Here is a 14974-nt window from a genome sequence, read left to right as displayed (position 1 = left end):
CGATGTGTGCTCTGCAGCCAGAAAGCTGGCCAGGTCTGCATAACGTTGAGTGGTGGATGGGTAACAGGTTTGTGGGGAGCAATATTACAAGATATCTGACCATCGCCCTAGACAAAAAGCTGTTTAAAAGGTGTTTGGTATGTAAGAGGGAGGAGAGACGGGCGTTTGGCAGGCTTGTTCAGTGCAGTCATTGGCTTTTGGGGAGGATCCTTCTCGGAGGGCTGAAATAACACCACGTTGTGCTCTTCATGTACCACAAACTTTACACATCGGCTGTTAAAGCTGCAGCGCAGACCAGAAAAAAAGGAAAAAAGGGTTTGACAGGGAAAACGGACTCTAACAGAGAAAAAGCACATTAGATTTAGAGCACCATCATTGTAATGTAAAATCCAATATTACCCAGAACTCCGCATCTGAGCAGATAATTTTCTTATTGCTAATAGTTACTTGGTCACTTAGACACCCTCTCTGGCATAGGTTTTGACCATATGAACTGATACAAAGCTTTCCCTGTTACTTGAAAGTTAATATTGCAAAGCAGAGTGTGTTAATACATCTGAAAGCACACGGTCCTGAACCAAAATGGAGAGGGAGCTGGGGGGGGCGGGCACCAGCCGGCAACATCTGACCTGGAGTTAATGCTGGTCCAGCACAGAAATAGTATACGCTTAAATCCAGCAGGGAAGGCCTGCTCAGAGTGCTGGAAAGCCTGCCCTTAAATTTCTGGGTAGGAAACAGCAAATGGTAGATGGTTAAAGCAAGCACCTGCCTCACGCAGTCCGGGCACCTGAAATGCAGCAGAAGCAAGACATGGCTTTTGGCTTCTGAGAGCCGGCGAAGCAGCGGGCTTTGCGAACAGCGCTGTGCCGCGCGCCACGGTGGTTTTGAGTACACATGTGATAATACAGGGAATTCTTCCCCAGGGGATCTACCCACTATATGCTGATGCTCAAAGGAGCTTTGCCATCGGTTTCAGCAGAAGCGACTTCAGCTTTCTGAGGGACCTGGGGGGGGTGGCGCTGCGTGTTTGCCTGTCACAGCCTGCTGCGCTACCTTTGGCCCCTCTCTCTCCCGGGCTGGGATATTGATATTAATCAGATAGTGTGTGTTGTTCATATTGAGCTAACAGTAAGTATCTGCAGGGTTTCTTATCTAGGAATTTACGTTATCAAGAGTATTGCTTGAATCCTATATTAATAGCACTTTTCAGAAAAATTAATGTGTTGCCACTACAAAGTTTTACTTCTGTTTCAGATTGGAAAGTCTACTGTGTGGTGAAAGAAAGGAAGGAAAGAAAAAAATCATTAACTCCTATAAAAGTGACTTTTTTTTTTCTTTTTTTGGATGGACTGATTTTCCATATCCACAGAGAGTGAATCAGTCCTCCACTGACAGTAGTCTGTGCTATAACTTTCCCTAAAATAGGCTGGACAGTAAATGGAGCCTTTTTTGTAATATACTGAGTTCTGCAGGCTTTGAAAAAGTTCGTGGGAATGTATTCCTTCTCCCCAGGTTGTAGTAAAAGTTTGCTTTTAATTGGTTAATTCTATGCCAGTTATAGAGAAGATGGTAGGAGAAGAGGGGCATATATAAAATGCACCATAATCAGTTCTTTAATGCATTTTTAATTTTCAACACAGAAATACTGCTACAAGAAAAATCAGTCTTAAGTCTAAAAGATGAGAAAATACATTGATAGTATCTATTTCTAAAGGTACTTTTCTTGCAGTCACACAATGTGTTATATATACTTCCAGCCTAATCGGAATTTTTTCTAAGTTTTTCTTAAAAGAAAGTTTGAGCGTTTACTTGCTCTATCAAAATAAATTTGCTTAACGCCCCAGAGAATATCATATCTTCAGCTGTAAAACAGTCTTAAATGTTAAAAAATAGAGTGATTTGAAACATCAAAGAATATTAAGTGAAATCAAATCTCATAGTTTCAGACCCACTATGTATTTTATGCAGATATATTTTAACCTGCAATGCAATATGTAGAAAATATTTAATTATTCTGGCAAAAATTAATCTAATGATCAGTTTGAACAGTTTGCAAGGGTATCAAAAATGTATTTCTTCTTTATCTTACTGAAATCTTGCGAACTTTCTGGTATGAAACATTTACATTTCTGCATCTTTGCGCACCCGCCTGTCTACAGAATTCTAAATTCTGTAGATAACTCTGAGCAGAGACAAAATGCTTAGCATTACTCAAAAAAAAAAAAAAAAAGAAAAAAAAAAGAAAAAAAAGAGCATTTTCTTTAAAAGCACTTTGATTTCTGGATTGCACTTCATTCACCTGGAATTCAAAAAACCATGAGTGCAAGGAGCTTGGGGCTTTGGTAGATGTAGGAAGAGAAAGAAGTTGTGCGGTTATCCTGCAAAATGAAGAGCACTCCCTGGTCCACCTTACTTATTTCTCCTCCTTAATAAGCTATTTTCATTTACTACTTTTCTTTTTCTGAGTTAGGAATACATTCCTGTACCAGCAAATAGCACAGAGACAGAGGTGAAAACAAGACTGAAGTTTGTGACTGATTTCAGTACTTGACTTGGTGCAATGAGGTGCTGACTTCAGCTGAAGCTTGGATCAGACCAAGGCACTGGCTTTGGCTCCCAACACAAACGCTGTCTTTTGATCACTTTGTTTATGAGCTTCCATCTTTTGAATGTCCCCAAAAGTCTTCCTAGTCCTATGATCTGACCTGTGTAGACCATAATGCAGTTGTCAAGTGCTACTGATGACCGAGTTTTGGGTTAAAAAGCTGCAAAATTGTTGAGTATGAACTGCTTTGATGTGCCTTTTGTTGATTGTCTTTGTCCCTGCAGCAAGGCGAAAATAATGTCTGAGAAATGGCATGCAGAACTGACATGCTTGCTTACACATCCTTTCCTGGTAGTTTTGCACTGGGGCCGGTTTAGTTCATTTTTGTGTCAGATTTTCTGTATGGCTTCCCATAAAGGTTTTGGTTCTAACCTGTTGTTAAAATAGGGATTTTTCTTGTTGGCATACTTCCTTTCCCCCTTTTTGTAACATGATAAAGTATATTTCAGTTGGTTTGTTCTTGCATTCGAAGACACAAAAACGTATGTGCAGCCGCTGAAACAAAATGTAAAAGGGACATGTATTTGTAAAGTGGTGACAAAGGTTACTAAGTAACTTATGACCTGTTGGAATAGAAACGCACAGAAAAGTTGAAGGAAATTGGTGTGAAACTTTCATTAAGTGTCATCTTTAGTAGGAGAAGGTTTTCTGCTCTGCTTAATTTTTAGTTATGTCCTGTGGCCATAACTGGCGATAACAGTATTATTGAGAATATGTTAGTGTAGCTGTAAGCACACTGAAAGATTATTAAAAAAAAAAACCTTCACAAAACAAAAGAAAAAAAAAACAAAACAACACCAAAGAAGTCTCCAAAATAATAATCCAGGATTCTTTATGATTTGTGGCAATACGGTGTTCATATTCTTTGTAGCTTAGAAATGAGTCCATACCTTTATTTCCAAATGTCCAAAATTATGCAGTATAGGAGATAAAACTCTTTCAGAGATCAGAATTTCACCTTCAGTCTCTTAGGATACACGAATAAAAGGAATTAATTTCAACAAGCTCAGTCAAACTGGATGAACTGGTAATACTGTGTGAATGAACGTGTGGTTGTCATTAGACTGGAAGTGCTGTACAATACTTGTGTCTTTAGGATCCATTTCTCAGTAAGATACAGAATTTAATTTAGAAAAAAAACCTGTTAATTTATTTATTATTGTTTTGCCTCACTGGGGTAGCTCAAACTATGCAGTGGCATGGCAGTTGTGCCACGTGAACAGGATGGAAAGAATCACGAGGCACCGTTAGCAACTTAGGTGTAGTGTTTTTCTTGTTCTATATTGTAAAAGCTGGTTTTCATCCTGCTTTGTAATGATAGCCAGAGGGAATGGAGCTTGAACACATTTTGTTCATTGCAGATTTTCTGTTAAAAAATATTCCCAAACCCAAACGATTTTATCCTACCGAGAGCTACATTTAGGAGGTCTGTGGATAGTATTCTATTAAAGAAGGCAAATGAGTTCTTACTGTACAGTGCTAAGACGGAATGAGTTTGGATTTTGTTTGTTGTTAGTCTTGTTCATTGTGGCAGGTGTTTCACATAGTAATTCTGAGCCTGAAAATCCTATTTGCTGAGTTTCACCTGCTTTTTGAAATGAATGAGCACTGACTCTGCCATTGAGCCTGTAGCAACAAACTACACACGCAGGAACCCACCATTCAACTCTGGGTGCTTTAGTGTGAAAAATCATGGTAATTCACTCACAAGCAATACTGAAGAAGTGCAAGTATCGTCATGCAAATATTCACAGCAATTTTAAGTTGCAACTTCAATTCCAAATGAACCCTAAGACTGAATCTTCAAAAAAAACAAAACAAAAAAAAAGTTGTTTTTTTTCAAATTGTAAAACATAAATGAAAACACACCACCCTTTCATCCCCGAAAACTTAAAATGAAAGCAATAGGAGTCTTAGAAATTAAAATTGTTCTATCAGCATTTGTATATATAACCTTTTCTGTCCATACGTTTGTGCCTCACTCTTCCTGCTCCAAGACAAAAGCCCAGAGAATCAGAGAGCTGCCAGTGCCACGTGCTGGCTTCTTTCAAACTGGGATTTGGCACCCAGCTGTGTTCAGCAGGACACGGCATGGTCAGTTTGACCAGTTGCGGTCTGCACCCCCCAGCTCTTTGTACGTTATCTGAGACATCAAGTCATTGCAAGCATTTTACAAATGGAATACTGTTATTCACGCTTTCCTTTTTTCAATCCAGTATATTCCTGTTATAAAGGATTCAGTTTCACAAAAAAAAAAAAAAAAGAGTAATCTGCGCAATTTCAGATAGAGATGTCATGGATGAGTGTGCTTATAATACACTACCTTTTGTCCTAGCAAACTTTTAACAACTTTTCTCAACATGATTTTTTTTTTCTTTTTTTTTTGGTGCTGCAGCCAGGATTTAATTGTTCCTAGAGTTGTCTTCTGTATGCTGAACACTCAGTTATATAGTCAGTTTTACTTATTTGCAAAATGCCATTCTGGGCATGTCTTAACTAGATAGAAGATTTTTATTTGCATTCCCAACTTGGAGAGTCAGGGAGCGAAAGTCATGACATAATTCTAAATATATGAGATGTCATTTCTTAATGAAAGCCTGAAAATGCCACACGAATGTGATTTCCTTCTCTATTTTGCTGGAAATTATGATCAGTTGAGGCAATCAGGATCAAATTTGAACTCTGTAAATTGTGTTCCTATAACTGATACCAAAATACCTAAACACAATAATGAAAATTAGATTTCTATTTAAAATGTTGTGCATAGCTGGTTTACTTAGTCATACTTGAGTATGGTAACATTAAAATGATTGGGGTTTTGGGGTTTTTTTTGTTGGGTTTTTTTAATTCAAGGTTATATTTTAGCTCAAATGTATATAAAAATAAAATTAATTTAAAGCCTTTAGTTACTGTATCAGTCAGCATGTACATAATACGTGTTGTAGAAACAAAACTGAAGAGAGTAAGCAGTATATGAGTAATTGAAGTATCTACTAATTACATGAAATTAGGTGGAAAACAAGGAGTATGGCTTTACTAAAGAGTATCCTCAGTTTTCTGTGTCAGCCTTGCATCACAGACGATCAAGTTATGCCAGAGGAAGACCAAAAGTCAGGTTGGCAATTGAGAAATGGTGCACCCAGAGCACCGAGGTATCAGTGGACAAATGTTCATCTCGATTTTTCTTTACTCCATGACTTATTAGACTGTCCTGTAGTTTATAACCTTCCCATTCTTCCTGCCTCCTGTATTGCTGTAGGTCTTCAAGGGAAAGAGAAATGCTCCTGAAGACCTGGCTGGTTTTATTACAAGGTTTCTGTTATATACATTAGTTGGACATAAAGTTAACTACAGCAATGCCTTTTTCTGGAGAACTTTTAGAAAGGTACTGCATCCCCAATGGACCCTAGTGAAATGAGATGCATAATTAGCATAAAGGATTGATGGAGGAAAGATGAGGTGCTTTCATGGTTGCTTGATAAGAAATGGTTTTTGTTGCTGATACATGTCGGTGGGAGATCTGGTGTCATTGCTCAAGATATGGAAATGAAATCTGAGATAACCTCTGTTCTGTAACATTACAAAATGTGAGGTTTGAAGTACAGCAGAGTGAAAGGAACACTATCCAGATGGCACCGTGGTGACAGGCTTTATATCAAAGACCAGCTGAGATAAAATAAGAGCGGGCAAGAGAGGGCCTCTGAAAATCACTGATGCCTGTTACAGATGTAATGTAACTCTCTCTTTATGGGGAGAATATATTTGCATAAATTCATTGATCAATGATTTTGCTAATCCTGCAATATTTCAGGCATGTCCCAGCAAATTGATGAACGTTTCTATCAGTCCTCGGTGCGGATGCCTAATTATATTACATATTTAGAAAAGATGGATTTTTCCCTTCCTGGAGCATATGTAGCATTTGAATACTGTGCTCTTTCTCCTTTCCTGCTCCCATTAGGTTGAAGGGGTTTTTTTTCCCTTTAAGAATAGCCTGGAGCCGTGCAGGCTGCAGAACTTGTCAAGATAAGAACAGTGCCAGGTTAGAATTATTAGTTTCATGAATCACTGACCAATATGCCTTTTGAGGAAGCCCACGTTTATGGCTTGTGTAGGTTAGTGCTGCAGTCACTGCTCTGAGAGACTCCAAAGTCAAAACTCCAGGAGACACAGATATCTGGCAAACCTTCTCTCCCATGATATTAATTGTTTCATTTGCATGCTCTGCTCATCTTGTGACCTGCCCTGCCTCTCCTTTGACTAATATAGTTTCTTTGTCAGTAATATAAAAGATGTAGAACAAGCATTTTGACTGTTGAAAGTCAAATGAATGTGAATGACTTAATCCAGAGGACACTCAACTGTATATTTAATGCAGACATGCGGCTCAACACCTTAGTCTTCATCTCAGCTTCTGGTTATGATTGGAAAAAAACTCTTTGCAGATAAAGCTGAGGTGATGGCAGAATTCTGAGGGGAAGTACCAAGTTCAAGGTAGATGAATAGTCATTTTATGCCATAATTTGCAATTTGCTGTTCTCCAGAGGAGCTGATGACAATACTACGGTAGCTGGATGTAATCCCCTTGGCATTAATAAGGCCTGTTTGGCTGGGGGAGGAAGCTGCGTGCCTGTGTGGCACAGGTTTCCGTGATATCAATATCAAATACACCAGGACATCCTCAGCCCTTCTGTGACACCAGCTGGGGCCCAAAACTGGTGGCGAGTGCGGGAACTCCTGCTTGTTCTGGGGTCAGTCATCACAACAAATGGATGATTTTAAAAGATGTTTCAAAACACATAACGGTTACCTTCTTTTTTTCTGTGTGCAATTAAAGGTATTGTTTATGACCTACAGGGGTATAAGCTGTCTTTTTCAGAGGCTGCTTTTGTCCTTCTGCTGTGCTGGTAGGACAACACAGAGAAAAACTCTGTGTTGTAGCCAGGTTTTGTACAAGAGAAGACTCAAAAGCCTGGTTTCTCTGGAAAGAGAGAGTAAAATTATGATGGGAGCTTTGTGTACCAGAATTGTTGGTCTACTACTTCAAGCATTGTGTCAGATATTTAGCCTTAAACTGCAGCTGCTGGGATCAGGGTACTGTGCATTACTTATTACTAGCATTATCCAATATTTTAACCGGGGCAATAATATTGTATCTATAATAACCTAGAAATCAAAATAGTAATATGTAGATAGTTAGCTTGCGAGTGAAGTAGGTAATTACATCTGCACCTGAAAAAAATGCATAGGTAGAAGCTTCCTCTGACCTGCTGTTCACAAGGTTATGCATGTAATGTAAGTATGTATGTGTGTAAGTATATATGATGAAAAGAGCATGTATGTTATGGTTAAATCAGGGAAAACAATTTTTTAAAAAGTTAAAAAGGCATATGATTAGCATAAATTAGGCTTTCTTTGCATAGCGTATCCAGTTCTATGTTTAAGAAAAAAGAAAATTTAAAAGCTGCATTAAGGGTAGAAGTATGAAACAATTTCAAAGTTATTTGAAGCCAAACAACCACAATTTCTATGTTAATTTCATTATCATAAGTGAACCAATTTCATGTTAACTAGTTCAATGCTTTTGAAGCAGAATTACATTTCTTAATTTTCTGTTTTGGGATGAATAATCTGAATGCCTTGTTTTAGTGTGTATGAGTGATGGATGGCCACGCTTAGGACATCTGCAGATCCTTAGAAACAAATTTTAAATAGCTGTAAGGTCATCCAGAAACCTCTGTTGTGATATACCGTGTTGAGTATGTTAGAGATACCTCAGCAAACAGCTTGGTCAGTTGAAAGAGCATCAAATGAGGTGGCTACATGAAGCCATTGAAGCAAACAATGAACAGTAGTGGCATTAACTTTCAAAAATTGTGTGAATCCTTCTTTCTTTCACAGTACTAGAGGACGTGAGATATCTATGGTTTGCAAGTGCCAGACTGTGGCTGAGATTGGGGTTTATTGAGGGTAAAATAGAAGAGAACATTGTGGAAAACCAGTTGATGGATGTGATAAAGGGATGTAGGGGCATGCACTGAACAATTTGGGGTTTTTTTGTTCACCAGGTTGGTAATTTAGGTTTGTTTTTGCGTGTTTTGCCATTAGAATCTGAGGTTGTATCCGTCACGGAAAGCGCTTTGTTGGGAGAAGGGACGGTGGGAAAGCAGCTCTTGTTCATGGCTTTCGGCTTTGGACTTGGCTACTGATCGATAAATTGCCGCAATGCAGCATCTCTGCGACGACACTTGAAGGCCGCTGAAAAGCCCCCTTTGGTGCAAGAGGAGGCTGCGGGCTGGGCGGGCTCTGGGGAGGGGGTAGTCCACTCCGCAAGCACCCAAGCTTCTTACTGGCTCCTTGGGCAATTTCAGTGATGTCTTAAAAGGGTTGGGTCCATTTTATCTGCGAGACACCCTGTCTTCCCATCCACGGCTAGGGCGTTAGAAATCAGGTGAGGCACTTCAGCTAATACTTAGGCTGAAATAGTTAGGACGGACCGTCCACAATGGCAGTTATATTTTATTTTGTGTGCATGCAGATGTAACAGAGAAACAGCCATGTATGGAGAACGACTGACTCCTTTTATTTAGCTACTTCTTGCGCTTGTAGAATATTCCTGAACAGATCATGAGTGCTTCGAATTTTTTTCTGTGTGTATTTTATTTTGCAATTTTTCACTCTGTGGACTGAACGCAAGTGAAACACTGTGAGTATTTGCTATTCCAATTGTTATGGTTTCTTAGCTGTATTGCATACGCATGCATCAATATAAGCAGGTATTGCTGCTTCTCATGGGCAGGTGGTGTTCGGGAGAAATTTAAAAATGGGAAAGGTAGGTGTTTTTAAACATGTTGACCTTTTCTTGTGTGATGTACACAAATGCTGTCTAATGTATTATTAAAAAAAAATCCTGATGGAAAGCAGGTCCCTTTCCAGCTTCACCAAGAAACATGTAATTGCCCTTGTCGAGGAACTAGGTGTTGTCTTTGTCCTTTCAAAACATTTCTTTCCTCTGTAAATGTAACTTTTCCTTAACAACTGTTCATACATGCAAGTCTGAATTATAGAATGTGTTTATCACCCATTCTCTGTTTCATTAATATGGATTTATATTAGCCTGTGTATTAGCCTTAATTTTCAGCATGTATGAATTGCAGGTAGGGGCATCACATACTGTTAGAATATAAAGTCATTCCACAGGTATGGTCTGCGTCTCTTGCATTTTGGGGAGGTACTTCTGGCAGTAAAGGTGAAGTTCCCTCTTTAAAAGATTTGCTTCTATTCCTTCCTCTGCTGTCAAAAGCTGAGAATTGCCTTTGCGGTTCCGTGCCACACCAAGCCCGTTGTCATGTTGCTGGAGCTATGCAAGGTCTCTTCCCGCTGCCCTCTCCCAGTGGGAATGCCAGTGGCCTTGGGAGCTGAGACACTGGGCTCCTGAAATCAGGGCAGGTCCTCTGGCAAGAGGAATAAGGGACATTATTTTGCCTGCACAGGACCTGGTAGCTCTGCTATTGGAGGGAAATGGAAACCAGGGGTTCTGGCAACCCGATCTCCTTCGATGCCAATTGCCTGCCTCCTAAAAGGCTTTTGTAAAACCTTTTGTGCTGACACCTAGACGCTCAGGCTAAACTGCTGCCGGTGCCATTGCTATTCGTCATTATATTTCTACTTCTTAAGCAGCAGTCTGCAGCAGGCGTGGGGTTTGCCAGCTTGTCCCTCCTTTGGTCCCAGTGGCCAGCATGGGACTTGCAGGAATCCGCAGCCCTGCAGGCAGTGCCGCATTGCGGCAGTTGATGAAGTGGCACAATGACCGTCCCAAAGAGACTGAATATTGTCACATAGCCCCTTAACAATGGATGCACAAGTCCATTTTTTGTTACTTTCTCTAGCTCCAAAAAGACAACTTCTGTCTGCCATTTGGAATGACTTTTCTGTTCCTGGGTGTGTTACACTGACAAGTATGAAAAGGGTATGTTCCTTACGGTAGGGAAGTCTATCAAAATAGAGGCTTGAACCATATGGTTATAGCATTAAGCTTGTAGTGTATTCCTCAGTTTTGAGGAATGATACTTTTCCTTTATGATCCAAGTTTAATCTCTTTTTTAAGAATTTCTTTTGGTGGAGTCCTATAAGAAAACCACAGCACTCAGCTGACTGAGTGTTGAAACCTTTTACCTTGGAAATCTCCATCATGAAATGCCTTCAGCCTGAATAAATGGCAAAATTTGCTTGCTCCTTTCAAATTATAGAGTTGGACTGTGTTATTTGAATTGGATTATTTTTATAAGACTGCTTTACCTTCAGAAAGTACTAAGCAGAAACAACTGTTTGGGCAAGAACCTGGAAAACCATTTTATTTTGCTGAAATACAGATGCATCAAACTTAAGGTTTGTATGATCTGACTCTGTCTTGTTGATTCTTTTTCATCCTTTCCATAAATACACTCCTGAAGGCTTTCAGGCCTCTGTATGCATCAAGAACCCAATCCAGTTTCCATTGATTTTGCAGGAGTAGCACAGAATCCACAAACTACAGTACGTGACACGCATGCATGCACTTGGGTAACACCAAAGCCATATTTAGTAAGAGACATCTCTGTATAACCTAAAAAAACCTCCAAACAAACAACAATGAAGTGTATCTATCTAACAATTAATTTATAATAAAGTAATAATTATTAATTCAATTATATTTATTCGTAGAAGAAGAGATTTTCAAATGAATCTCCAAACCAAAATTTTGGTTAGATGAAACTGAATACAATTATATTTCTGATTGCTGTGGCTCCTGTGAAAATCTGCACCTAAATAAATAGATTGCAGGGGCTAGATTCACTCCCTGCTGAAGTCAGCAACGGGATTTGCACAGACTTCAGTGGACATTGCTCTAAGTATTATGATAACTGGACTTGTTCCCAACGGTTCTAGGCAATAATACCAGCCTTAGAAATTGGGTACCATAGAGAAACATCAAAACCACCCTGATGATGTAAAACATTTATTCAGTGTTTTCAGAAACACTCTTCTTTCTCTGAGTTCAAATACTTACAGATAATTATGTATGTAATTGGGACTTAGAGCCACAGCAGTCATTCCCAATACAGTGTACTGAAAATGTGTAGCCTTTGGGCAAAGACTTGAGAAAATTACTTGATTCAGAAAAAAGTAAAGGCAATGTTTCTTGTACCATTTTTAAGTTTAGAAAAATAACTCAGTGGAGAATCCTTAATTTAAAAATAAAGCGGTAGCAGAATAATTTCAGCCTGCGTTCTTTTGTCATCGTGCCAATGCTTTTATAACTAAAATTTCCATTCAGGCTGAATTGAATTTGTATTTTCTGCCTAGAATTAAAATGTCATGTAAAAGATTTAAAAGCTGATTGAAATTTCTCTAAAAAGCTTTTCCAGCTCTCACTGAGCATAGGTGTTAGAAAGAATTTGAGGATGCAACTGGTACCTGTATTATGTACACCTAATAAAGGTGATTTGATTGTTTCAAAAAATAGATATGTCTTTCTGTATATAAGAAGAGCAGCCTTTTTTAAAGGGGAAATGGTAAGATGTTTCATGTAAGATCATGTGGATGACGTTCTTGACTTTGAATATCTAACAAAGTTCACACCGTAGATTAATTATGTACCCTTATTCACTGTATAAACTTTATTGCATTTTATTTTACCTTATCTTGGCTTAGCGCACCTTGTTTTATTTTATTCTATTATTTTATACTGTTTTCTACTTTATCTTGGTTTAGCATATTTTATTAATTTGCATGTTGGTGTAAGTAAATAGATTCAGGCATAATGATACGTATGTGCGCATACAACATAAATGCAGGGCTAAAGATAACACAAGAGAGCTTTGAGCATCAGTCACCAGACATAAAAGTCACCGGAGTCCCTAATTTTGCTCTCACTTGTGTACATATGACAATACAATCTTTGATTGTACAAGCCCCTACGATTTTTTTTCTGGCCTCTTTTACTCATTTGCACTGATTCCTAGTCCCAATCTCTTTACCCAAACAGCTTGCCCAACCATTTTTTTAGCTGCGGGTCCTGTCTTTCCCTCTCCTGAGCTCCTGACCTCACCAGTCCCAGACGCCAGCCAAGGCACAGCCAGTCTCTAGGGAGAGCTAATGCAGCAATTACAGGATTTAAGTTAATATGCCCTAAAGTTATCACTATAGGGAAATGTGACAAAACAGCCTTTTTAAACGAAGAACTTGTTATTATAATAACCCAGTTTCCCCAAAGCCTGATGTTCTTGAAAGTAATCTCAGTCCTTGAAGGGAAAAAAACCCTGTCATAAACATCTGGCCTTTATAATAAGCTTAAATAGTTAAAATCTGAATCTGACAGTTATGTGCAAATTAAAATCAGCCACAGAATGGGAAGAATCAGGCAATTGAAGGAGTAAACACTGCTGACAGTTCTGTGCATAATTCCATGCTAAGCTTATTTGTTTTATTTTTTCATACATTTCGAAGAAGAACATTTTCTTTCCTCTGTATCCTTGCAACTAGACATATTTCTGATGTCAGCTTCCCAAGTTAACAGCACTAGAGCCTCTCATGTTGCTGTGGTGAGAACATTTGCAAACGACTAATACTAGAACAGAAACCACAAATTGGCAACTAGTTATTTTTATTTATTTCAGTGGATTTTACGTGTCACCTGGAGACTATTTAGAAGATTATTTGCCTGGGCTAACATTGTGTTTAAAAATAGCGCTTGTATAGTGCCAACTCATTTTAGAGTTGGGTACAAATATTGAGACAAAAACCCAGCTGTTATTGCTTTTGCTGCTAATTTGAGGTGTCAGATCAGAGCTCTACTGCTGTATGTCAGTGAATAAGGCCCCTTGTGAGATCATTATGTTTTCTAACAGTTGAGAGTAATGGATTAATCAGTGCAGCATCAGTTGCTTTCATTATATGCCCACATGGTAGTTGTGGGCTTTAACTTAAACAGTCTGTGGGGAGATCAAAGAATTGAGTACAAGAGGCACTCAGGGCTCACCAGAACTCTGAAGAGATCCAGTTGAGTGTTGGACCTTGCCAAATGAGCAAATCTTGGATGCCTTGAAAGCCAAGGGTGAGGACAGTGCTCAGTGCTGAGGGATGGAGTGCCGAAGCCATTTTGTTTTTCCATCAGAGGCCATGAGAAGCAGTAAATATTTAATTTAATGCAAATTCCTTCTGACCTGTGTGAAAAATAGCTCTTAACAGCTATTGAAAATATAGCTTCTTTCACCCTACAATCTCAAAGTTAATTGCAAACATTAATTATGGCACTGTACAACGTTCAAGTCTTGGTTTTATTACTAAAGATAGATGTAGATTCACTTTTTGGAATTGATGAAACACCCCTTCTGTTAGTCATATTAGGTGGTACATAAGGGCTGGAAGGGGTCTGAAGTTGTCACCTATTTTCGTACCCAAGGGCAAGACCATCAAGTCCCATGCCACTCTTGCCAGGGATTCATTTAGTCTTTTTGCTACAGGCTTCCGCTGCTGATGGCTGCACACCCCATAAAAGCTCTTTTTTGTATTTTTCCTGTTGTTATTTTAAGAAACATTTCCCCTATATCTAATCAAATTCCTCTTTCTGAAATTTAAACTGTTACTGCTTTGCTTAAGCCTTGTGGAATACAAGAAACATAGAATTTGTTTTCCTTTTGCAATGGCATTTTATGTAGTTGGAGAGTGGTTTAAGAGTAAGTGATACAAATCTGCTAACACAGAGGCCTAAGGTTCTGCCTCTCTTAGTGTTAAATTTTGCTGCTAATGCAGACACCCAAATTCATGTTTCACTTCTAGTATTTCAGTCAGATCCCAAAGTCCTCTTCTTCATGTGCATAAACTCTGATGGAGAGATGTCTAATCCTGCATGGATTGAACGGCTTCAGTCCATATGTACACTGTGAAAAGATTCCTTCAGGTATTTTTAGTTACCGACACTCCACTCTCCTCACAAAGCTTTGGGGTCTTGGAAAAGTTGTCGTTCTGTCAAGGCCAGACTGTTGTGTTCCCTTCTGAGCTCCACTGGCAAGTTGGGGTGAGCTGCTCATCTTTTCTTGCATCAGTTCACCCACTTCTGAACAGAAATAACATTATCAAGTAGACTATTTACATGAGAGGCTTAATGATGCTTGGAGATGCCTTGGTTAAGTCTTAATAAATTTTCCAGTCTCATTTACTGGATGTATAGTTGCACTGCGGATAGGAAGCCTGGAAACCATGGCAGTTGTAGGAGAAGCAGTAATCAGGGAGTATGACAGTAATTCACTCTTGGGAATGTTACAAGCCTGCAGATGCACCATTTGTAGCTATCCATTGCATGCACATAGATAATAATCTTGCATTAGG

General features: G+C 39.0%; 1 protein-coding gene across 1 annotated transcript in view; it reads left to right on the top strand.

Moving 5' to 3' along the window:
• Nucleotides 1-14974, top strand: part of SLIT3 (slit guidance ligand 3) — a 530317-nt gene that overhangs the window by 298406 nt on the left and 216937 nt on the right. The gene's annotated exons all lie outside the window — the stretch shown is intronic.

This window comes from Falco naumanni, chromosome 8 (genome assembly GCF_017639655.2).
Source record: "Falco naumanni isolate bFalNau1 chromosome 8, bFalNau1.pat, whole genome shotgun sequence".
NCBI lineage: Eukaryota > Metazoa > Chordata > Aves > Falconiformes > Falconidae > Falco > Falco naumanni.
The sequence above is the reverse complement of the archived record's forward strand: the minus strand, read 5'-3'. Positions and strand labels throughout refer to the sequence as shown.